The sequence below is a fragment of the Saccopteryx bilineata genome, chromosome 11 (genome assembly GCF_036850765.1).
Source record: "Saccopteryx bilineata isolate mSacBil1 chromosome 11, mSacBil1_pri_phased_curated, whole genome shotgun sequence".
NCBI classification, from domain to species: Eukaryota; Metazoa; Chordata; class Mammalia; order Chiroptera; family Emballonuridae; genus Saccopteryx; species Saccopteryx bilineata.
In genome coordinates this window covers 33,741,779-33,768,422 of record NC_089500.1, presented here as the reverse complement: position 1 = coordinate 33,768,422, position 26,644 = coordinate 33,741,779, and the positions used below count along the sequence as shown (strand labels likewise).

General features: G+C 38.0%; 1 protein-coding gene across 14 annotated transcripts in view; it reads left to right on the top strand.

Annotated features, from left to right (window-relative positions):
* DTNA (dystrobrevin alpha) overlaps nt 1-26,644 on the top strand; it is a 395,762-nt gene that overhangs the window by 79,491 nt on the left and 289,627 nt on the right. For 13 of the 14 annotated variants that reach the window (XM_066246840.1, XM_066246839.1, XM_066246834.1 and 10 more), the window contains exon 1: nt 10,930-11,124. The exons of the other annotated variant lie outside the window; for it this stretch is intronic. The gene's annotated coding sequence lies outside the window, so the exon portion shown is untranslated. Of the gene's footprint in view, nt 1-10,929; nt 11,125-26,644 lie in introns of those variants that run through there. 14 annotated transcript variants of the gene reach the window in all.

Sequence of the window (26,644 nt, the reverse complement as noted above, 5' to 3'; positions counted from 1 at the left end):
CCCAGAAATCAGTATGCTATTTTAAATCCCATACGTGTTTCTAAAGTGCTGTCAGGATTGAAATCCACTACTACAAGCACCATAGATTCTTCTTTATTTTGCCAGCCACACACTGTGAACTCACGGGTACTCTCATTCAGGAAGAGAGACTTGACTCAATCAGTTTATGAATGGTCTGTGTAAAATTCAGATAAGGGAGCCTGAACCATCACACATTTGCCAGATAATTTGAGGTACTCTTAACAGGTGCCAGCTCTGATGTTAGTGAGAGTTATATCTACTTTGAGGTAAGAGAATGGATTATACCATACCTAGTCTCTGATTTTCCACAAAGCATTCTGCTCAGTGCCATTCTGCCTTTGTGGATTTTATAACACAGCTAATACTTTTATACACCCCCTCCTATTGCAAAATAAGTGGGTAGTACACACACACACACACACACACACACACAAGTTGAAACAGGGAATGGTAGATGTCATAAAGCAATTATTAAGTTTAACATCAGATTTTCTTCTACTAATTTTGGGAAAACAGAACCTATTTTTCTTTGTATTATAAAAATTGCAGTTACTTTCCATGGTCACAAACTTTCTGTGATACAAAATGCATTTGTGAAAGTACTTAAAATCATATCAAAATTTATTCAGGCCTGATCAGTGGTGGCACATTGACCTGGGACACTGAGGTCCCAGGTTCAAAAGCCCAAGGTTGCTGGCTTGAGCGCAGGCTTATCTGACTTGAGTGCAGGCTCACCAGCTTGAGTACAGGCAGGCTCACCAGCTTGAGTGCTAGGTCACTGGCTTGAGCCCAAAGGTTACCTGCTTGAAGCCCAATGCCACTGTCTTGAGCCCAAGGAGTCACTGGCTCAGCTGAAGCCCTTCCCCCATCAAGGCGCATATGAGAAAACAATCAATGAACAACTAACATGACACAACTACAAGTTGATGCTTCTCATCTCTCTCCCTTCCTGTCTCTCTCTCTCTCTCAAAAAAATCAGTCAGATATTTTGATGCATGGTTATAAAATGATCAGTTTAATTCCAACCCCAATAAGAAAGATTAAGGGAAAAACTAAAAATAGATAATACAGAGTACAAGTTCTTTACCCTAGCTGCACATTAGAATCTAGGAGGACTTTTTAAATAAACAGATGCTTGCAACTTGCCCCCAGAGATTTATTAGATTGATTCATTTGGTTCACTTTAAGCCCATTGTTACCTTATTTTTTATTTTTTTAAAATGTTTTAGTGAGAGGAGGGGAGACAGACAGACAAGCCCACTAGGGGGTGATGTGGGGCCCTTGCTCCATTGCAACTGTAGCCACTTTTTAGCACCTGAGGTGAAGGCCATGGAGCCATCCTCATCACCTAGGGCCAACTCCCTTTAATTGAGCCATGGCTGCAGGAGAGGAGGAGAAGAGAGAGAGAGAAGCAAGAGGGGGAGGTGTGGAGAAGCATATAGGCAATTCTGCTGTGTGCTCTGACTGGGATTCGAACTCAGGACATCCACTGGGCTGGTACTCTACTACTGAGCCAACTTGCCAGGGCCCATTGTTATCTTAAAGGCTCCCTAGGTGATTCAAATATGCTGTTTTTCTTACCTCCCTCGGGCCTTCCACTGTTGTAAAAGATGGATATTAAATGAAAGAATATTCTAATTCACATATTTACTGTCAATAATGGTAACTCTTCAATGGTAATGATGATAGTAACTAATTGAATTTACAATGTGCTAAGTAACTTGTTTCAAGTGTTTTACATATAGTAAATCATTTAGCACTCACAACAGCTATTTAATGAGAGCAATATATTATCATTTTTTTATGCAGATGAAGAACAGGTAATTTAGTGCAGGACTTGGCAGGCATAGAATGTGAATCTAGAGTCTGGCTCCAGGGCCCCACACTCTTACAACCTCAGCTGTGGCTGTAATAAACTAGATCATGTTGACACAGCTCTCCCTTCAAGCTTCCTTTTCCTCTTAAGTCCTGCAGACTCTGACCTTGGTACAGGTTCACCAGTCATACTAGAGTTGATATGGACCATGAGGTTCCTCCCCACTGACTTCTAGGTTTCACACATACAGTGGAATGGAATAATAGCCTTGCAATAGAATAGCACCAGGTCTTCAGGATTCAAGGATGTTCTACTTGGGGATGAATCTGTTTTGGAAAAGGAAACGTCTTTATTCCTCAATATGATGGAAAGAATTTAAGGTTTTGGAATCAGACAGACGGAAAATCAAATTATGTACCTTTATTTATTAATTCTAAGGAAAGTAATTTAATCTGACACTGAGTTTCTTAATCTATTACATGGAAATAATAATTCCTAAATGATAGGAATTTAAGGATTAAGTAGAATAATATATACAAAGGTTCTCTGCACATAGTAAGCACTCAGTACACATGGGCTGCCTTCCCATTTACTCTGCTCCCCTTCCTCATACACAATTAGCTTTGCACCCAACAACTCTTACTTAACCTTTACATTTCTGCTTTCCTTGATTCTTTAACCTCTGTCTTTGAAGGGTTGTATGGGACAGGCAAGGTGTGTATGCAAAAGACCTGCCAAGTAGGAAGCTACTTATGTATGTAACCTTAGGACCCTAAAAATACTAGGAACAAAAATGCTCTTAAAACCTTTTAAGGCCCTGGACAGTTGGCTCAGAGGTAGAGCGTCAGCCTGGCGTGCGCTAGAGTGGCTCTGGTCGCGGCAGAGCGACCCCCCGGAGGGGCAGAGCATCGCCCCCTGGTGGGCAGAGCATTGTCCCTGGTGGGCGTGCCGGGTGGATCCTGGTCTGTCTGACTGTCTCTCCCTGTTTCCAGCTTCAGAAAAATACAAAAAACAAAACAAAACAAAACAAAAAACTTTTAAGCCTGACTGGGCAGGTGGTGCAGTGGATAGAGCATTGGACTGGGATGCGGACCCAAGTTCAAGACCTCAAGGTTGCCAGCTTGAGCGCAGGCTCATCTGGTTTGAGCAAGGCTCACCAGCTTGGACCCAAGGTCGCTGGCTCGAGCAAAGAGTCACCCAGTCAGCTGTAGCAGACTGGCCAAGGCACATATGAGAAAGCAATCAACAAATGACTAAGGTGCCGCAATGAAGAATTGATGCTTCTCATCTCTCTCCCCTCCTGTCTGTCCCTCTCACTGACTCTCTCTGTCTCTGTCACAAAATAAAAAATAAATAAATAAAAAAATATATATATATTTAAAAAAAACCTTTTAATCACCACCCTTCCACTACCAATTTAATCAAATGCCTATAATTTCCCACATAGGATCTTATTTAAAGATCTCATTTGTCTAAATAAGGTATCTGTCACCTTATGTTGTTTGCACATGGCTACATGTTGACACTTCCCACGTACCATTACCTTTAATATGCATAATGAAAGCAGATAAAGGACACGGAAAAGCACAGCTATTTTTTAATCAAAAATTTTCTTGAGCTCATTCCAACTATTGTTTTAAACTGAAGAAAAAGTTTTGACAACCAAAATAGCCATAAAAGTTTCAAATATATTTAGTTGCTGTATTTTTCCTAAATAATGCCTGATATTTTTCTTCTATTTTTAAAATTTTTTTAAATTAGAGCTTGCATGCAGTATTATTTTGTATTAGTTTCAGGTGTACAGCATAATGGTTAGACAATTATATACAGACAATTATATCCCCCTGATATTTCAAGTACCAGTTGGCACCATACATAGTCATTACAATATTAGTGACATATTCCTTATGCTGTACTTACATCCCTGTGACTGTTTTGAAAATATTAATTTGTATTTCTTAATCCTTTTATCTTGAACATGCATCTTCCAACCTCCATCTCCTCTGACAACCATCAGTCTGTTCTCTACAACAGTTTCTATTTTGTTTGTTCATTTATTTTATTCTTTAGATTCCACATATAAGTGATGTCATATGGTGTTTGCCTTTCTCTATCTGACTTATTTCACTTAGCAACCCTCTAATTCCATCCATGCTATTGCAAATGGTAAGATTTTATTCTTTTTATGGCCAAGTAATATTCCATTGTACATTTGTGCTACTGCTTTTTACTCACTTGTCTGGTGATGAGCACTTGGGTTGCTTCCATATCTTGGCTATTTTAAACAACACTGCAACAAACATATGGCTGTATATATCCTTCCAAATTAGTGTTTTGGGATTTTTGGATATATACTGGGTCATAAGGAAGTTCCACTTTTAGTTTTTAGAGGAAACTCCATACTACTTTCTTTTTGTTTTTGTTTTTGTTTTTTTTCTTAAGTTGGAAACGGGGAGGCAGTCAGACAGACTCCCGCATGCGCCCGATCGGGATCCACCTGGCATGCCCACCAGGGGGCGATGCTCTGCCTAGCTGGGGCATTGCTCTGCCGCAATCAGAGCCATTCTAGCGCCTGAGGCAGAGGCCACAGGGCCATCCTCAGCGCCCGGACCATCTTTGCTCCAATGGAGCCTCGGCTGCAGGAGGGGAAGAGAGAGACAGAGAGGAAGGAGAGGGAGAGGGGTGGAGAAGCAGATGGGCACTTCTCCTGTGTGCCCTGGCCGGGAATCGAACCTGGGACTCCCGCATGCCAAGCCGACGCTCTACCACTGAGCCAACCGGCCAGGGCCACCATACTGCTTTCTACAGTGGCTTCACCAATCTCCATTCCCACCAACAGTACATGAAGGTTCCCTTTTCTTCACATTCTGCCAACACTTGTTGTTTGTTGATTTATTAATGATAACCATTCTGACATGTGTGAGGTGATGTCTCATTGTGGTTTTAGTTTGCATTTCTCTGGTGATTAGTGATATTGAGCATCTTTTCAGAGTTCTATTGTCCATCTTTATGTCTTCATTGGAGCAGTGACTCTTCAGGTCCAATGCTCATTTTTAATTGAATTATTTGGGAGTTTTTTGGTGATGAGTTGGATGAGTTCTTTATAAATTTTGGATATTAACCACTAATGGGAGGTATCATTGGCGAATATTTTCTTCCATTCCATATGTTATGTTTGTGTGTGTGTGTATGCCTGCATGCATGTGTATGTGTTGATAGTTTCCTTTGCTGCACAAAACCTTTTTAGTTTGATGTATGCCTACTTTTCTTAATATTATGTTGGTCTGATTAATCAAGTCAAAATATATACTCTTACCACATAAAGAATTATTCCAGAAAGGAGATGATAGAAAGAAGATGAATAGAAGAGAAAACACATAAAATTAGAGAACCAGTCTAAGGGGTCCAACATTAAGATAAAAAGAGTTTAGATTCAGAATGAAAGAACAGAGGAAAGAGATAGCTCAGAAATTATTCAGAAATATAATAAAATTTTCCCAGAACTGGGAGATATGAGTAAAAGTCCTTTAAGTTTCAATACAATCAATGAGGGAAAAGAACCATCAACACACACACACACAACTTATTGAATGTAAGAAAATATTTGCCAATGATACATCCCATAAGTGGTTAATATCCAAAATACTATATACCATCAGGAAATATTAGAACAACAGAGATAAAGAAGAAATGATAAATAGATAAGGGAACAGAATGACTTCCCAATAACAACACTAGAAACTAAATGGCATTAAAGAAATTCCTTCGGATCATTTACAACAAAATGGTGGGATCTTGATAACATTATACGAAGTGAAATAAGTAAATCAGAAAAAAACAAGAACTACATGATTCCATACATTGGTGGGACATAAAAACGAGACTAAGAGACACGGACAAGAGTGTGGTGGTTACCAGGGGTGGGGGGAGGGAGGACGCGGGAGGGAAGGAGGGAGAGGGGAAGGGGGAGGGGAAGGGGCACAGAGAACTAGATAGAGGGTGGCGGAGGACAATCTGACTCTGGGCGATGGGTATGCAACATAATTGAATGACAAGATAACCTGGACATGTTTTCTTTGAATATATGTACCCTGAATTATTGATGTCACCCCATGAATATTAATAAAAATTTATAAAAAAAAAAGAAACAAAAATTTAAAAATAAAAATAAATAAAAATTAAAAGAAAAAGAAATTCCTTGAAATTTTTGAGGGAAAAGTATTTCTCAGTGATGAATTCAGTATCAAGTCAAGCTAACAATTAATGGAAGAAAAAATAAAGATATTTTCAGGCATTAAAAGTTTCCAAAAATTTCTGTTTTAAGCATCTTCCTGAAGAAACTACAGGAATATATGATCCCTTCACCCACCCATGAGCGAGTCCACCCACCCATGAGTGAGTCCATAAGGAAAGAGAACTAAGAATTCAGTAAATGGGATCCAACATTACAGAGAAGCGAAGGGAAGTCCGAGGATGACAACTCAGGAGTATTGCCACAAAAAGGACCAGAGTGGCGAGTGGCAGATGGAGGAGCCTGAAAAATCTAACGGATGTATTTGTTTATACAAAGAGAAATGTTATGTCTCTATGGGAGAGTTTGAAAAAAAATCTAATATGTAAAAGAAAGATAATGGAATTATAAGCCCATGTGGTTTACATATGACTAATATGTACAAAGCCAAGATAATATAAACACCAATTAGTGCTTCACCTAAAATTGTTAGGTAATTAAATTGGGAAGATTAAGGAAAGAAGTGTGTGTGTGTGTGTGTGTGTGCGCGTGCGTGTGTGCTCGCGCACATCATCCACAAATAGGTTTCATTCTAGCCTTTACCATTCTTACTAGTACCCACAGGTGTTCTAATATAGGTGAAATAATGATGTATATATATTTATATACTATAATTTTAACCTAAGCATGTGTTAGCCCATGTCTTTCTGTTGTTATTAAAACTATCACAGTTCCCAGTTTTTCTCTCCCAAACATGATATTATAATTAGTATTTTTATACATAGGCCCTTTACATAATTAAGGCTATTTTCATACCATGGGCATTCACAATGGGTGTCATTTTATCCGATTTTTAAATTGATTAGCTTTTAACAAGATTATACATAGTATGCTGCTGTTTTGAGTCCCTTTCATATCTGTTTTCTAATGTTCCTTATGTGTGGTTTTTCTACATTTCCTTGGGCAGTGTCTATTTTAATTAATTTCAAACAACTACTACTTGGATTTATTCTTCCTAAGGAATAAAGCCACTTTTCACCTATTCCCCCAAACCCTCATTTTTTGCATAGTGTCTTAGCCCAATCAGACTGTTACAACTAAACACTGTGGACTGGGTGGCTTAGAAACAATAGAAATTTATTTCCCATAGTTCTGGAGTCTGGGAAGTCCAAACTCAAGGTGCCAACACTTGGTGTCTAAAGCCCATTTCTGGTGCATAGATAAATGGCTGTCCTTTTGGTGTGTCCTCACATGCTGAAAGGAACAAAGGAGCTTTCTGGGGCCTCTTTCGTAAGGGTGCTAATCTCATTCATAAGGGCTCCACCCTCATGACCTAAGCATGTCCAAACGGTCCCACCTTTAAATATCATAACATTGGGGATTGGATTATAACACATGAATTTGTTGGGACACAAGTATTCAGGCTATAGCAAATACTATTGGCCTTCAAAAAATAAATGTTATGCAATAGGCAAAAAATTTCATCTGCAAAACCATCCCACTGAAAATACACCCTGGGCCAGTTTCTACAGGGCCAGGGAGGAAAAAATACTATAATGGGCCATTGCTTTTAAATGACCAGTTTCTTCATGCATATGGAGGCTTCACAGATCAGCTAAGACGTGCATTTATACACCTTGTTCACCCCTGGAAGAAGCCTGCTACCTGCTTTTGCTATCCACAGAAATGCACTAATACAGTCTATTTCTGGAGAATAGAGCAGAGATTAACTGTTTGTTCATGATAAATCAAAGGTACTTGATTTGTTTGTTACATGCCCAGTTTTCTTTGGAAGCAAACCCTGGGAGCTATTTTTCTGATCACATCCTAACTCTCATGTTAGTGCTTATGAAAGAGAAAAATAACATTTACTCATGATAAACACTGAGTCTAGCCATTATAAATCTTATCAATTGCCTGATGAAGGTTAGCAAGAAAATTTTTTCAAAGTTCACATTGTGCTCATTTAACCTTGGTTTTGGACTAATGCTACTACTGCTGTTGCAAACTGTTCTGGAATTTCCATGATTGGTACTGATGAAATATAACAGGAGATAATGTTGGAAACCTAAGGAGATATTTGATTGATGAATATTGCACTATAAGGAAATGACCAGTAACAATTCAGTAAAGGAAATGGTTCTATTTTACTAGTTAATATGAAATATTAGAAGGCTATAACATTTCCATTTTTCTCTATTTTTCTTGAAAGCCAGCAGGATCAACAAAGTGACCTTAATAATATTCACCCTGTTGATATTTAGAGTCAATCACACAGACATAAAATGCACAATGATTTTTTGGGACAGAGCCTTGTGAAAGTGCTCATGGGCTAATATACCTTCCATATAATCTTTTGGTTAACTTGAAAGGAGATATAACATTTTCTGGAAAAAAAAATCACTAAGAAAAATGCAAAATATACTCATCTAAATGTGAGCCAACGTATGACCATTTTCCATAGGTTAAAATACACACTTTTTTTTTTTTTTTGTATTTTTCTGAAGTTGGAAATGGGGAAGCAGTCAGACAGACTCCCGCATGCGCCTGACCGGGATCCACCCGGCATGCCCACCAGGGGGCGATGCTCTGCCCATCTGGGGCGTCACTCTGTTGCAACCAGAGCCATTCTAGTGTCTGAGGCAGAGGCCACAGAGCCATCCTCAGGGCCTGGGCCAACTTTGCTCCAGTGGAGCCTTGGCTGCGGGAGGGGAAGAGAGAGACAGACAGGAAGAAGAGGGGGAGGGGTGGAGAAGCAGATGGGCGCTTCTCCTGTGTGCCCTGGCTGGGAATCGAACCTGGGACTCCTGCACGCCAGGCCGACACTCTACCACTGAGCTAACCGGCCAGGGCCAAAATACACACTTTTGAACAAGCAGTTCTTCAGTTTCAACAAACATGTCTTAGTGTCAGTTATGTGTTACTGTTCACTCAAAATACAACCTAAGCGAATAGTGTGGCTGAATGTGAACTAGGTGGCCTGCCGCCAGCTCTGTCCACTCTGCTTAGTGCACATGTGTTTTGACATCATCCATTAGCCATCGGGAGGAGAAGTGTTTTGAAAGAGGGAAGAAGAAACTCAGGGACAGGCACGCGTGCTCTCTGGATGAATGCATCTTCCTTTCTATTTATTTCTCGAGTCATTTGGATGCCCTTACCTTTTGGCATTTCACACAGCCTGAAATTGCCTAAAGATAATGAACTTTGGGAATAAGAATAAATAAAGGTTCTTCCTTCTTTCTCTTTTATTTAATCATTTTCAAAGACATCCAGTAACAGGTTAAGGAATGAGCAAGCTGGTAGGATGCCAGTCTATATGAGGCATCAAAATAGCACTGAAATAAATGAGTAATGTGATGCCAGTTAGTCATGTTTCCACTCGGGGCTCCCTACAATGGTCTTGTTTCTAGATGTGGTAAAAGACCACCTAGGACAGAAAATTAGACACCCACCACAAACAAACAAAGAGAAAGCTTTCTTTCTGGAGTCAACCTTTTGCCGTTGAATAGTTCTGGGATGTCGGGACGAGTTCACTGTGCAGCTGCAGCCATGCCACCACCCTGAGCCTGCCAGCTGACAGTTGTCTACAGTTGGCAACCACGGCTGGCTGAAATTTGGAAACTCCAGAATGCTTGGGGTTGTGGCTGGTTTGGTAACCGAAATCATAAATCTTTAATTAGGCTTCTCAAGAAGTTGTCTATAGTCTATAAAATTGCTTGAAATAAATTCACTCCTTTGATCATGATGAGGTAAATTCAGCAGCAGCTCTTTTGACCTCAGTGACCATTAAATAAATATTAAAGACAAGTTTATTTATTGAGAGATTTAAAAGGACTCCTCATTATTAATTCTTATCAGCTCCTATTTGATGAAATGTATTTTTTCTCATTTTTATTCATTTTCGCTTTCTTCAGATATGTGTGTATACAAAACACCACACACGCACAACTCACACACACACACAGTTTTTCCCAGTCCTGACTAGATTTTGCAAAAGTCACAGATAAAAATTTTTTACAGGGTGGTAGAAATCTTTTTACCTTCTCCCTTGCTGTCTGCAATATATATAACGTAGGACAACTGAAATCCATTTTTTCACAATGCCTATAAACAAGGGTTTCTCTCACAGAGAAGCCAGAGTTGCCCTCAAGAATACTGTCAAACAGGCAGTGTGTTTCTTCCTCTGATGGGTCCCAACTCATTTACTAATAAGAAAGTTCAACTTTTAACTAAAGATTTACTATTTTTACTTTTTTGGTATTTCTGCATCCCTAGCCATTTTGGGTAAGATTATATGTGAGCATTAAAATGGAAATGCTCTGAAACAACAAATAGATCTGTAGTGTCCCCAAATATTTGCTCCATTCTCTTCAAAGTGAAGAAGAAAATCCAGGCAATTTACTTGTTCGTATTACGTATACCTGAGGAGTTTCTCATGCTGAGCAACGGAACAAAACTTGAGCCGCCTTGCTTTCTGCTTCCAGGAATGCCAATCAGAGAACATTCTTTTTCAGGCAGCCAAGTTTGGAAGTCAGTTGGTTTCTGGCAGTAAGAAGGGGGAAGGGATGGCAGACAGGGAGAGGAGGGGGGACACAGTGAGTCCTCCGGCTGATCTTCAGTTTCCAAGTGTTTCCGTAATAGCCATCAATGAAAGCATCTCCTTTTACCCAGGCGGAGACAGGTAGAAAGACAGCTGAGTAAATCAGCATTAGATGTAACAGCAGAAGCTCAGTCTGAGGGAGGAGGGGCTGGAGGGAGGATGTTGGAAAGCCTGCCATTGGTGAGTTTACCAAAGTCATCTGCCAGTGGGACTTCAATGGAATGTGAAACCAAATCATTTTCAAGTTAAAGATAGACACAGTATACACCAGGCTGTAGAAGCCGGATTTGAAACTCACATCTCTCCCTAGAATTTCAGAGAGTTCTGTTATGATCTCTCTTATAAGTAACAATTTGGTTAAAGTTTGTTCTTGAAGTGAATGTGCTAAGAATTCATATATTTCTGGATATACAGGAACTAAAAGGATTTAAGAGCCCCTGCTGTGCATACCCTAGGGTAAGTGAAAAGATTGGTTTCCAGGAGCATCTCTTCTCTGGGAAGGTGAATGTTGAATCTTTCTTTTTATTTGTGTGGACGAAAATGTGGTAAGGAAGATAGTCCAGTGTTGTAACTTTCTTACCTTTTTTGAGCCGTCTGGCATTTTTCATTTTGTGTGGCAGAGGATACCTCAGGCTTAGTTTTGAAATTTACCTTGCACGTCTGTAACTTCAGTTTTGCTTTACCCTTACTTTCTTTTCCTTCTATTCACTCCTCCTTAAACACCCTGCGTTTATTGAAGTATAATGTCAGTACTTATATGTCGTCACACTGAATGTTACTGTGTCCATGACACCACTGGATACAACTGTATTATTATTGTGAGATGGAATTATTTCTCTTGCATGGCACTATGGTACTTCCTAATGAAAGAAAGAATGAAAGAAAGAAGGGAGGGAGGGAGGGAGGGAGGGAGGGAGGGAGGAAAGGAAAGAGGAAAAGGAAGAAAGAGGGAAAGGGGCAAAGAGAGGTGGTCTACTCAAGTGCATAAAAAGCCTTTAGAAGAGATTCTATTTTTAAAAAAAGCAAATGAGAGAAAATAGGCAATTTTCCATTGAACAGAACAATTTACTAATAGAAGTTATTTTTTGATGTCGCCTCATTAATTCCAAGCAGATTCTCCTCCTCCCCAAAAGCTGCTGTTTTCTAAGAGAAAGGAAGGCATCCTGATTATACGGAGCTTGGGAGTGGAGGAGGGAAATTTGTTGTCTAATTTGGGGAGTTGTCTAATTTGCTATGCCATCCTGTGTTTTTAGGATTTCAAAACTTTTTTTCCTTTAAAAAAAAAAAGAGTGACAAACTTTAGTTCCCTTCATGTTTTGACCATGTATAGGTTTGCTTTCTTGTTTTGTCAAATGACCTCTCAGCTCTGCTCTTGAGACAGCTTTTCCAAACTTGCTTAGCATTCCTTCAGAATAAATACTGTCCATAATAGTCACAAAGTACATGGTGTGAATTGGAAATTCTACTTTATATGGGGAAAATAAGTCTGCTGACGTTCTTATTACAGAGTGTGGGGCTGAACAGTTGTTAAATGCAACTGGCCGGTATTTGTTCTATCAAATAGACTGGATTCTAATGAACTAAGTTGGCTAAACCAGCTACAAACAGCGAATGACTTAATATGGATGTTTTAGTCAACTTTGATAAGAATAAATAATATACCATTACTCTTCTAACGTGAGAAGTAAGCATTATATTGATGGAGTCACTTGATTTTACAACGACGGAATAATCGAGCAAGACCAGACAAAATGTAAAGTTGACAGCGCTCTGTTTAGGTGCCCTTCCCTCCTCACTTCTCCCACTTTCTCTCTCGCCTTTCAACCCTCTTCTCCCTCTCAGCCCCTAGTGAATATCACTGCAAAAGGCCCTCTTTTTCTTGTAGTCAAGACATGTCTTCAAGGAGGAATCTAACTATAGAGTGTTTTAAGGCAATGCACTAAACCCATCAGGAATACTTGCATTTCTGTATAAATACCTGACCTCCAAACAGTTTCAGTAATCTAGTTAAATCACAGTTAACCCTCTCTAATACTTAAAATTAACCCATTAGGTTGCAAAAGTTGGAGTTAATTTTCTTTAAAAAAATTTTTTTTAATGTTATTTATTCATTTTAGAGAGGTGGGAGGTGGACAAGGGAAGGGGAAAGAAAGAGAGAAGGGCGGAGGGGGCGGGGGGGGGGGGGAGGAGCAGGAAGCATCAACTCCCATATGTGCCTTGACCAGGCAAACCCAGGGTTTCCCAACCGGCAACCTCAGTGTTTCAGGCCATGCTTTATCCACTGCGCCACCACAGGTCAGGCTGAAGTTAATTTCCGTTTCTCCACAAGTGGATGGCACCTTTAACAATTTTCCCTGGTGACATTGAACGCCTGTTCTCCTTGCATTACTTAACTGCATTCTGAATTGTTGACAACAGGAGTGAATCTGACAGAAATCATAGGCGTTTCCCAGAAATTTGTGAGTCCATTCACGTGTGTGCTCACTACACACACATGTACACACACCAACACTTATATGTAGACTAAACTTTTCCTTAACTAATATATTTCTGGTTGAATTATAAATATACATAGAATTATATTAAGCTTATCAATATGGGTTTTTGTTTTTGTTTTCAGTGTGTCAAAAGAAAACCAAAACAAATATAAAAAATTTAAATTTAAATTGTAAGAATGTTCAACTATGTTTTCAAATACTGTTGACAAGAAAAAGGGCAAATGAGAATTTCTCGGCAACTATCTATTATGTCACTCAGAATTTCTAGTTCCGGGCTGAAATTGTCAAGCTTGGATTTCATTTCTTGGACTATAATAAGAATGGTTGTTTTGTGATATAATATATGACTGCTAATTCTAATATCTCAAGTGTTACTGGATTATTACTATTGTTCCTGCTAGTTCTTATTTATGGTGTCTTATTTTCTTGGTTACTTGGATATCCTTGATCATTTACTGGAAATGCATTTAAAATTTTATTTGTAAAAATTAAGTTGAGACCTAGTAGTGCTGATATTTCCTGTACAGAAGATATTGGTTTGCTTCCTCCAGGCACCTGAGGGCAATCTCAGACCAGAATCACTTTAGTCAAAGTGACTGCCTAAGGTTTCTCAATTATTACTGCCATGCAGAAGTTGGGCTGCAAATCTGTGAGGAATAGCTTATTTTGGGTTCCCTCCTACCCTGAAGGAAGATGCGCTGTTCAAATTGGGTTGGTTTATTAAAGCTCTCACCTGAGGACCATGGGCTTTGATAGTCACAGGAAACCCATAAGGCTGCCCAAAGAGCAGCTGGTACCTCAGATCTTTTGTTCCTGATAGTTACATGCCTAAGGGCAAACACTTTCAAAGATGAGCTTCCATCTCTGATGCTGCTCCTCTCAATTTCCCTGTGTGAAGTCTTCACCTTCTTACTTGCTCTTTGCTGTTTTAATATTTTAAATATCTAGTTATTTCAGTGGGTGTTTCAGTCCAAATGATCTCATTATTGTTCTCAGAGATGGGAATTCACTCTACTGTTTTTATCATCTTTTCTTCTTTTTTAATCACTCCTCATTCTAGAGAAGGTATCAGGCAGTCTGCTGATACCACTCATGATTTCAGGGAGTTTTTCTGATTTCTCTTTTTGTAGTTGCAATGTGATCTGGTTAGGCTATTAGGCTTTGTGGAGAAATTTGCAAATGCATGCTGATTGGAAGATTCATGTTTTCCAGCCTTATTTGAGCTGTCAACAATACTTAACAGTTCTTTTATTTGTCCCTAGCTGGCCCCTTTCTTTAGTAATCTCTTTAGTCTCTCTAATCCACCACCACTGCCTCCACTGCCTCCACTCTCAGCTGTTGACCTTGACTCCTCCTGCTTTCTCTTGGCCTATTTGCAGTCTGACCACATTGAAAGATTTTTCTTAAATAAATTCCTTCCTTTCCATTCTCTTTGCAATTGCTCCTCTTCAGGTCTTAGTCATCTCACTTGGGTATTATTATTTTCCCCCACTTGTACTTGTGCCTATAGACTCTACCCCATAACACATCTCCCACACCAAAACAACACAGCTATCTTCTAAAACTCATACCCCCTGAATGAATTGCTCCCCTATTTAAAATCTCTAGTGGATCACCATTCCCTTTATAATGAATTCCATTCCTTGGTATGTCTTAAAGGCTTCCCACAAAGCCTTGACCTGTTTCTCTAACATCATCTCCACTACTTCACTGGGTATCACTAACACTTTAATGATACAAAATTGCTGCCTCTGCAATATTCTTTATACTGTCATACACCTGTCTCTGTGTCAGTCTAGCAACTTTTTATTTACTTGTTTGTTGCCCAGCATGCCCATTGTTCATCTTCCTGTGGGCAAATCCTATTTCTTCTTCACTATTGATCTCATAAGTCACATTTAATAAATGTACTTTCTTTGATTATTTAAACCACCCACCATTTTGGGAACCCCTGATGACAGCAATTATGTCTTACTCATTTTTGTATTCTCAGTAACTGACATGTAGAAACGATTCAAAATGTGTTTAGGGAATGAACAAGTGACTATTTTGTGGAACTTTTACTTAATGATTCCTTTTTTACTTTATTCTTTTTCTTTCTAAACATTATTATTCTTTGACTTTAGACTCTTTGCCTAGTTTAGTGAGCATTAATGGTCCTCTATGTCAAGTAGAGTTAGTTAATACATTTGGTTATTGCTATTTTGTGGAGGAGGGGGTTATCTATTTTCATTGTTGCCAAATGAGACTGTATAATTTGATTGTGATGACAAGAGAGATGGTAGAAGTTTAAATGTGATAAAATAGCTATATATTTTCAGATTCATAATCAGAAAGTCATAGAATTGGAAAACTGACGTTTCAACAGATCTAGTCCATAATGCTGAATAGCACAAATGAAAATAAGTCAATGCAACACAATTAAATTAAAACAACTCATTGCACGCGATCCGAATCTCAGCTATCAGAAAACATTGGCTTGTTTTCAGATCACAGCATGGTGCTTGAAAGAAAGCAGTTAATTGCTTATGTGATATGATATTATGACTTTAATTTTAAAGTTGGCTGAAATTATTTTCTCAAAAATTTTAGGCTTTGACAAACAATGTTAATCTTGTTTTGCTATCCTAAGTTAAAAGAAACCCCGCATTTGCTTATTAAAAATTAAATATAGGCCCTGGCAGGTTGGCTCAGTGGTAGAGCGTTGGCCTGGCGTGCGGAAGTACCAGGTTCGATTCCCAGCCAGGGCACACAGGAGAAGCGCCCATCTGCTTCTCCACCCCTCCCCCTCTCCTTCCTCTCTGTCTCTCTCTTCCCCTCCCGCAGCCAAGGCTCCATTGGAGCAAAAGATGGCCCGGGCGCTGGGGATGGCTCCTTGGCCTCTGCCCCAGGCGCTAGAGTGGCTCTGGTCGTGACGGCGCGACGCCCCGGATGGGCAGAGCATCGCCCCCTGGTGGGCGTGCCGGGTGGATCCCGGTCGGGCGCATGCGGGAGACTGCCTCCCCGTTTCCAGCTTCAGAAAAATACCAAAAAAAAAAAAATTAAATTAAAAAAAAAATTAAATATAGTTGGGAGAACCAGATGAAATATAGCTTATGAATTCTATAGATATTTAACTAATTTTATAGTTTTCAGATCATTTAAAAGTTTTTCACACAGGCCCTGGCCGGTTGGCTCAGTGGTAGAGCGTCAGCCTGGCGTGCAGGAGTCCCGGGTTCGATTCCCGGCCAGGGCACACAGGAGAAGCGCCCATCTGCTTCTCCACCCCTCCCCCTCTCCTTCCTCTCTGTCTCTCTCTTCCCCTCCCGCAGCCGAGGCTCCACTGGAGCAAAGATGGCCCGGGCGCTGGGGATGGCTCCTTGGCCTCTGCCCCAGGCGCTAGAGTGGCTCTGTTCGCAACAGAGCGATGCCCCGGAGGGCAGAGCATCGCCCCCTGGTGGGCAGAGCGTCGCCCCCTGGTGGGCGTGCCGGGTGGATCCTGGTCGGGCGCATGCGGGAGTCTGTCTGACTGTCTCTCCCAGTTTCCGGCTTCAGAAAAATACAGAAAATAAAAGAAAAAGTTTTTCACACATTTATGTTATAACTTTATTATGCCAAATCTTGAGATTTAGAAAAATAAGGAATTTGGCTTAGCTTAAATGTTTTCTCATACAGAGCTCTTATACTTCCACAAAGACAAAAGCCCCAATATGAAAAAGGTGACCATTTATTTTAAAAAAAAAACTTTGAGTATAATCAAATGTGCAAAGTCATTGTTTAGATGAGAACCCAGAATATCCCATCACAAAATATGAAAATATGTTGGCCTTTCCTATTTTTTCTCATTGTTAAAAGAAATTAGTACTAGCTTTTAAAAATTAGCTGATTTTAAATTGTAGTTTCCAAGTAGCTGAGCTAATTTGTCTTATTAACTCAACAAATCTGTATCAAGCTCCTATCTATGACTTCCTTAAATGTGCCAGACAATGAAATTATTGACTTAACCCCTTTCACAGGACACTTACACTGAAGTATTCATGGATTTAAGTTAAAATTTCATTTATATTAGCCTGACCAGGTGGTAGCAGTGGATAGAGTGTTGACCTGAGACCCTGAGGACCCAGGTTTGAACTCCAAGGTCATCAGCTTGAGTGTAGGCTCCCAGCTTGAGCGCAGGATCACCAGCTTGAGTGTGGGATCATAGACATGACCCCATGGTCACTGGCTTAAAGCCCAAGGTCACTGGCTTGAGCAAGGGGTCACTGGCTCTGCTGGAGCCCACTGGTCAAGGCAATATGAGAAAAAAAACAATCAATGAACAACTAAGGTGCCACAACTATGAGTTGATACTTCTCATCTCTGTCCTGACCTATCTGTCTCTCTCTCTTTCTCTCGCTAAAACAAAATTATATTATTATTTTATTCATATTCTTAATTTTTTGTGCTAATTTTCACACTTGTTTAAAATGTCACCTTGACTTTCCTTAATAATTACTGTTATCCTCTCAGAAAATCAAGTTTTAGAATAGTCTTGGGATTACTTAATTACTTTAAACCTCATATTTAGCAAATGCTGCTTTCATTTTAATATACCTTAAAGAATTATCAAAACTAATTCTTAAAAAAAGTTAAATAGAACATGTATCATTGTCACATAAGAAATTGTGTTGTATCTTAATATAAAATAAAAATAATACATTTATTGACATAAATAAAGTTAGACTTTGCATTCTTGATATATATATATATATATATATATATATATATATGGTGTAAAGAAGACTCAAACACCCTGAATCATGAAACCTTTGAAAAGCCTGTGGTTTTAAAGAGAACCATATTTATTTTTATTATTTCTTTTTTAGTCTCACATAACTTTCTGAACCCCATTCCTATGTAATGTGGTAGGATACAAATTTATGAATGCTGGAAGAATGAAGTAACTGAATTAATTATGGTTCAAGATGATAGATGCCTTAACTAATTTCATTAAAAGATGTAGATTAATTTTGCATGAAATTTATCTTCTAATGCATATGAACTTCCTAGTCTTAGACTGCTCATTACTACACATTTGTAGATATACATAAACTTATCAAAAGATGTTGTTTTTAATACCTCAGATTAGTAGTAATTCTCTTCTAAGATGCACCTAGTGTTTCCCATTATTTGTAGATAAGATACATACTATTTTCTTTTATGTATGATAAAACTAAGATGCAGATGTATGAAGTACTCCAGATATACTATGTGTGGATTTCCGAGGTGACAAACATCCCCTAAATCTCAGTAGTTTATAAAAAGCAAGATTTTCTTTTGCTCATGCAAATTATGTATTGTGGGTTGGCTGAGGGGCCTTCTCTACACTGTTGCTTTCCCTTGGAAATAATTCATGTTCCCCTATACTCTCATTTCCTTGGCCAAAGCTTGCCACGTGGCCACATCTAACTTCATTTGGGTATAGAGTGCAATCCTAACACATGCCTGGAAAGAGAAAGGGCTGAAATATTTATTAAGAATTCTAATGAATTCCACACTAATGGATGATAGGCAGCCCCAAACCCCTGAAGAGTATAGATCTAGACTTAACCTGTAAACAATAACAGGTCCATAGGCCCTGGCCAGTTGGCTCAGTGGTAGAGCGTTGGCCTGGCGTGCAGGAGTCCCAGGTTCGATTCCCTGCCAGGGCACACAGGAGAAGCGCCCATCTGCTTCTCCACCCCCCCCCCTCACTCCTTCCTCTCTGTCTCTCTCTTCCCCTCCCGCAGCTGAGGCTCCATTAGAGCAAAGTTGGCCCAGGCGCTGAGGATGGCTCTGTGGCCTCTGCCTCAGGCGCTAGAATGGCTCTGGTCACAACAGAGCGACACCTCAGATGGGCAGAGCATCGCCCCCTGGTGGGTATGCTGGGTGGATCCTGGTCAGGCACATGAGGGAGTCTGTCTGACTGCCTCCCCATTTCCAACTTCAGAAAAATACAAAAAAAAAAAATAGGTCCATACTTGGTAACATGTAGGGAAATATCCTGCAATCTTAAGCCATTCTTCTTTATCTCTTTTCATCCTTTGGCTTTTCATCTGTGCTATACTTTTTGGTTCTCTAAATCTTTGCTGTGTCCTAAGCGTTTGTGACCTTTTTTGTCACAGCTTTTCCGGTCCTTTGGAATCCTTGCATTTTACCTGTCCACACACTTATCTCTCAGGGAGTCCTGCCCACAGTTTGGGGAAGGGAAGAGAGCCTTTGATGGGGCAATTCCTATAGATGGTAGAGATCAAATGTAAAATATTAATACTTTCCCATTTCTAGAAACTGATCATGTGTAGCAGAGAAATAAAGCATAACTGAATGTAATGCTGATACCCAGCCTCCACTTTGCCCAGGAAGCAAAGTAAAAGGATGAGGCTTTAAAATAATGGCACAGAGAAATGGTATGTGGTACATTGTAGGTTAGAAATGCATAGTTTTGAGTTCATACGTGCCTTGACCAGGGGCTTCAGCCGAGCCAGTGACCCCTTGCTCAAACCAGCAACCTTTGGGCTCAAGCTAGCGACCATGGGATCATGTCTATGATCCCACACTCAAACCATCAACCCACACTCAAGCTGGTGAGCCCGTGCTCAAGCCAGCAACCTCAGGGTTTCAAACCTGGGTCCTCAGTGTCCCTGGCTGATGCTCTATCCACTACACCACTGTCTGGTCAGGTGAGGTCTTTTGTGTTTTAAATCAGCAAATCCAATTTATGTTCTTGGGAGCAGTAATTCTAGGAAATTCTATATGGAAGAATAAAAAAAGATGAGAATCCTGGATCAGATTAATTTGGGAAGCACTGTTTACTATATTCCTCCCTTGGAGATTTAGGTGACTATTATTAGCATTAAGAATTTTTAGCCTGACCTGTGGTGGCACAGTGAATAAAGCGTCGACCTGGAATGCTGATGTCGCCGGTTCAAAACCCTGGGCCTGCCTGGTCAAGACACATATGGGAGTTGAAGCTTCCTGCTCCTCCCTTCTCTCTCTCTCTCTCCTCTCTAAAATGAATAAATTTTTTAAAAAATTTTTAAAAAAAAAAGAATTTTTAAAGTTTTATACTCAAGAGATTTGTTTGATTTCCTTTAACCCAGTCTCTCTCAAGCTATTTTGAATATATATAATTTTAATATATAAGCATAATATATTAATACATATCTTAACATTTTATATATATACATACACACATATATATCCTATTTTAACACACTTTTTAATACACATGTTAGCACACTTGGTAAATTCTGGTTTAAATCATCCCCTTGTTTATTGTATTAATTAAAAATGTGATGATGTGATATGATAGTTCAAGTAATATTTTGAGAACATAAAGCTTAGAATTTTAAAGTACTGTTAAAAATATCTTTACTACTGGGCACTTTGTATTCTCTTGATAAATGGAATTGATTTAAATACCAACACAAATTAAATTTTAAACTGATAGGGTATTTGATAATATTTGGTCAATTTTATTCAGGCTTATAATTTGTGATAAAATGATGGATAAAGGAGACTGGCTGTGTTCATCAAAACCACAATTCAAAAGGAATGTGAAATTTTACCCATTTCATTAGAAACTAAAACTTATTTCATTTTAAAATATGATTATTCATAATTAATGCATTAGACTTAGTTACCCTTTTTTATGAAGACCTTGTGAAGAGAAAACTCATCTTCAACATCAGTTTATTGACTATTTTTGTTCACCTACTCTAAAGTTAAAATTTTTTGAAGCTTAAAAAGGAAAAGAAAATGTTGGGTTTCAAAAGATACTCTCCTAAAGTTAACATCGATGGGAATTTTTCTGTGTAAGAAGGGTAATAGACTAACAAGAACAAAATGTCCATTTTTTTAAATGTGTATTATATGCAATTAAGTGCTGTGACCACTTAAAATGAACCAATTGTTCCATTAACTTTTATACTATTAGCAGCTCAATTCAAAGAAAACACTAGCTATTGGATTCAGTTATAGGCATCAGGGTGTTTAGGTGGGGGTGGATGCACGTGTATTTTTATCACCTTGTCCAATCTGGCAACGTTATTCTGCCTTTTATTTATCAGCATTTCATTTTTTCTCCCTCTATTTCAAAAGTAAGACATAAACCAATACATTTAAAAAAATAGTCAGAAAATATACCTTCTTTCTGCATCATAGAAAGAGAAATCATTTCATTAAAAGTGTCGGTAGCATAAATTCTTAGCAGACATTTTTCCTCTGATTATTGTTCATGCTTTTCCCTGAGGTAATAATAAAATTCAGAAACCATAACGATGCCAGCAACACCTCTAAAAATTCATTGCAGAAGGCTCTGACAATCTCTTCACAGAACTGCAGGGTTGTTCCTTGGCAATTCTTTGAATAGCCACACAACAGAACTCTATCTCTACCTCTTTTTTGCCAAATGATATAGTCAGTAATATCTACATTCGGAAACTGCCTAGCACCTTAAACATTCATAATGCTGAGAAATACCTAGTGTAACCATTTACCAGACACGGGAACATAAATCTAAGTTACTTAGATTTACAGTACTATAATCTCCACTGCAAAATGGCCTGAGGGAAGTGTTTAACTTAATGAGGCAGAGGATCCTGATGTGCAAGTTACATTATATTTTTCATTGCACAAGGGTAAATTATTGCTTCAGTCTCCTCTGTGGTACCCCAGTGGCCTCAAAGACACAGTGTAACCTCCTGAGATGCCCACTTTTGTCTTAGGCAGTAGTCTATGAGAGTATGCTTCCTGAGAATTACCATAACATTTTTTTCAGTAGGCTGAATTCTTGAAGGTCATTCACAGATACTAACTGAACTTGATTCTTTTTTTAAATTTAGGAATATTGACTAAATTGGTAACTCTGCATACATTACTCTACAAAGGAAAACTGATGAACATTTTCTTTCTGTCTAAAACATTTAAAAACAATTAAAAAGAAAAAACTCAGTAATAAATTAAATTATACAAGCATAAAAGTTTTCCTTAGCATTTCTCCTCTGATGTTGCTAACTTTTTTAAATAAGTAAGTATGGATTTGGGGAGGATAGTCTATAAAGATTTTGGAATATAATTAAGTATACTGTTCTATATTTGCAAAGAAGAATCTTAATCCTATATTGAACACCATATGTATGAATTTAAATGTGTGCGGGAGTTCTTAAAACAAGCTTTACTTTCTAATAAGGTAATATCAGATTTAATTTAAACAAACAAACAAAAAAATTCTCTCATCAATCAGTATTGCAGTATTTGGGTAAATGTTAGAGCTTGATAATTTTCAAGGCAGAGACATTACTTAGGGCTTTCTGCCAAAACATTACTGGTAATCTGATGAAAAGAAATGAAGCAAATGTTAAGTGCTGCTGCCTGGCTTAGTTAGATATGCATTTGCTAAAAGAGAAGCCAACACATTTCTCAGGCAAACCATTAAAATTACAGTTTAGACACACACACACACACACACACACACACACACACACACAGGCACACGCACTGTGCTTTTGCAAGTCTAGGATTATACACATTAAATCCAACTCTGCTGAAAGGGAGCACAGAAATAGCAGACACAGCTAGGGTTGCTTGGATCCTTTCTTTATCTTGAGTGGTTTTAATATACAGCCACATTTCTCTCAATGACTGCAGTGGAAGGAATTAAATTACTCATATCTAGACAAGATTTAGGATTGCCCTTATGTGATTTCGTTCTAGCGACTACTCACAGAATCTCTCATTGATAAGTGGGGTGATTCGGGCTGCTATTTTCTGTAGCTTATTTGAATGATTTGAATAAACATCTACTTCCTTGTAGTGCTAAAATAACTATTTATGTAATATAATAGTGATATAAGAAAGTAATCAAAGCATGCATTTTTCTAAAAGTAAGACTAAAATATTTTAAGTTCTTTGGAGGGAGAAATATTGAGTAAATAACTGAGACTATTTGCATGTATTATTTTGACCACTGGAGGGCTCTCAGATTTTTTAAATTTAATTCTTTAGAAATCTATTTGATATAACTGAAACTTCAGTATAACAAGTTTAAATCTTGCATTATAAAGTCTAGATAGTCTTATAGCTTGTACAAGGGTATATCTTTTCAAAATAAAAGGAAATCAAATTTAATTTACTGTGTTCTCTCACTACTTCACAGCAAAAAATTTCTCAATTAACACAAGAGAAATTCATCATGTGCTTATTTTTTTATAATCATTTCATATCCAAGACTCATGTCAAAATTACGTGATCCACTACCTGTATATTAGAGTAAGACATTCCTAAATCTCAGAATTATACCCTGTGTTGGATGTTTTAAAATAACCTACATTTAGCCAAGTCCTTGTCTTTGAGGAGTGCCCGGAAGACAGGTACAGATGATAATAATTTATAGTCATAATATATGAAGTAATAAAATATTAAAATGCCCAGAGATGTCCTGAAGAAGGTGACAACTCTGTTGGGTTTTGATAGGTGAGCAAGAAATACCTAGATAAAGAAAGTGGGGAAGGACATTGAAGCTTGAAGGACAAGAATGAGCAAAGATAGGAAACTATGTGATACGTAGAGAAGGAGTGATCAGCAGTTTGGTGTTACTGAAATTCGAGGCTACAGTGAAAGGAGATGAGGTAAAGAGGTAAATAGTTACCCAGACATGTAAGGCTCTTTATGTTATTCCAAAGGCTTTGTTCTCTCTTTAGAGTACATAGTGTTTCTGATATCCAAACACCTGCCCCAAAGTAAACAGCAAAAAAAAAAAAAAAAAGAATGAATGCATACTCACAGGAGAGTCTAGAATGAGAGTTCAAAATGGTCTGCCATATATATGAGGTTATAATATATTTTCATTTTACTCTCTATTAATCTTTATTTCATTCAACATAAAAGATTTTTTCTCCAAATTTTCAGAAACTATTCAATAGATTTTCATTCTTCCAACATACTGATGGTGTCCTTTGGAATTCCCTTTGATTATAAACTTCCCTTGCTTGAGAAGCAAGCTGTCAGTACTAAGAATTGCAAGAAATGCATTTTAGGTAGATTTGTCACTCTGGGTGATAATTTTAAAGAAGACAAGAATAGAGGCAGAAAAGAGAGAAAGAATAGTGCAATAGTCTGCTTATAAAACTTGGGAAGATTTAACTGATTTGATAACGCCCAGTTAGATGGAAAATTATTTTGACCACTGGGAAGAGGAGCTTCCCATATTATATTCAGTTTAATTCTTTAAAAGTCTATTTGCTATAAATCGAATAATCTCTAGCCTACTTCCAAATTGACATTCTAAGCAAAGCTTATATAGAGAAGAGACTACACTTTATAATTTCCTTATAGTTGCAGCCCTTCTTCAATACTGTGAATACTTACTAAGAGATGGGGAGAATGTTTGTCAGTGTAATTAGTACTCTTAGCACTGACTTGTTTGTCCTAATGGGTCCCTGCTATCTTCTTCTCATGGCCTCTTGGCACCTTGTGGCTGTCTTTCATAAGTGTTCAACGTTCAGAGTTTTTCTGGGCACTCTTCCATTGATTAACATAATCCTACATATCGAGCATCCATAGGTAAGAAGATAGAGAATAATGTAGATCAACTAAGAGGTAAAAAGTGTACCATTTTGATACTCAGTGGGAAAGATTATTTCCCGGTAGCTCTGTATAATAAATAGTGAAATGTGAGATGGAGGTCTATAGTGGTGCTTAATCTGAAAGTGTCTATGACTCTATATTCCTATGATTTGAATCTTAAGTGACTCTGATACCAATTAAGGGGAACCCAAAAGGCATCGCCAATCCTTGATGATTAGACCCAAAACATTATGCTCTTCTGACAGATTCCATTTCAATTTTATATTTTATAAATTAAGTATTATGCCATACTTTTCTCTTTTTATAGATCTAAGTAACTAGTTATTAGTATTTAGGTGAATTGGAGACATGCTTATATGCCCAAAACTACAGAAATATAGGCAGCCTGAGCTATGATGATGACATGGTTTACTATCACAATCAAGAATGGCCTTAGTATGTAGCCATGTCTTTTACAATTTTGCTACCAGGAAGAAAGACAATACAAAAGATGAAATATTTATATATATCCTCTGGTATTGAAATGAACCACAAATACCCCTACTAGGTCAGTTTTTTTTCCTTCTAATTGAAGCATTTAATGCCCTAAGGGCTCATACTTATGTCTTCTACTCAAATATATTTCTAGTCACATATTTGACAGAAATATTTCTTAGGTTCTTTTGGGGATTTGGGTACTGTAATAGTGAGAACAGCTCATAAAATTTCCAGGCCCAAATTGCATCTTTCGTGCTTTAAAGACTTTATAATATCACAAGAGCAGATCTAGAACTTTTTTTCTTTTTGAGAAAAAGTTTATCCACCCATTTGTATATTAGAGTGACCATTACTGTGTAATAATATGTCAGGCTTTTTAATTTTTCCATCAAAATGTCAACTCTGCTGCCTTTTTACCTGCTTTTTAAAGATATAGATCTTTCTTCAGTCAACCACATAGATTATTGGCACTTCTAACAGCTATCAAAAGATTTAACCTTGAATTGACTGTGCTAAGAATATGACAAGACATCTTCTGTAAGTGCTCTAGTAAATTAGATCACATACTTAGAGCTCATTTTTTTAACTCTTCCCTTCCCCTTCCATTTACATATAATGTCATTACTGTATAACTGGTTTTATTTGTGTGTGTGCCCTTGCATACTGTTGAAGTTTACCATAATACATTGTACTTGAGAAAATAAAGAATGACTTTGAATAACTGCAGTAGTACTGTGCTAAATGTTACTTGATATCTTTAGAATAAGGAGGTAGGCCACCTGATTCTCATAGAAATTTGTGCCAAGAAAAAGGTTTATTTCTCAAGATAAAATTGTAAGCTTTCTTTATTCTACAAGAAAAACTATTTGATCTATCAATTTCCTTTTTTGTTTTGACTGTCTAAATTCTTAGAGCTCGGTTGTATTAATGATCTAATTTTCAATGCTTGATATAACTATTGTCTTGAAAATTTGCTTTTAATCATACCTTAGCAATGCCCAATTTACTTACTTTTTTTATAACACTCATCTGTATCATCAGGGTAATCCCTGCTTACCCACTTGTGATGTCTGACCTAGGTGATATTGCCTAGCGCGCCACTGATACTGAGCAAATGCTAGTATTTTGAGTTAACAGTACTTTGCACTATCTTGTATGCTTTAAATATTGAAAATAGGGAATGAAATTTAAGCCATCAGAAGTAACTAACAAGACTACTCAGAATAATGAATTAATAAAAATAGTCACATATCTTACAGGCATTTCCCCAGAGAGCTTGGTATATTCTTTTATCCCCATTCAAGTTTTGTTCAGAGTCTATATTTATTGTTATTAGTCAGGTCACATTTACTTATTGACTTTCATCTTGAGCAAATTTTAACTTTCTTGGAGTTTGCATCAGAGGACTCTTGACAGAA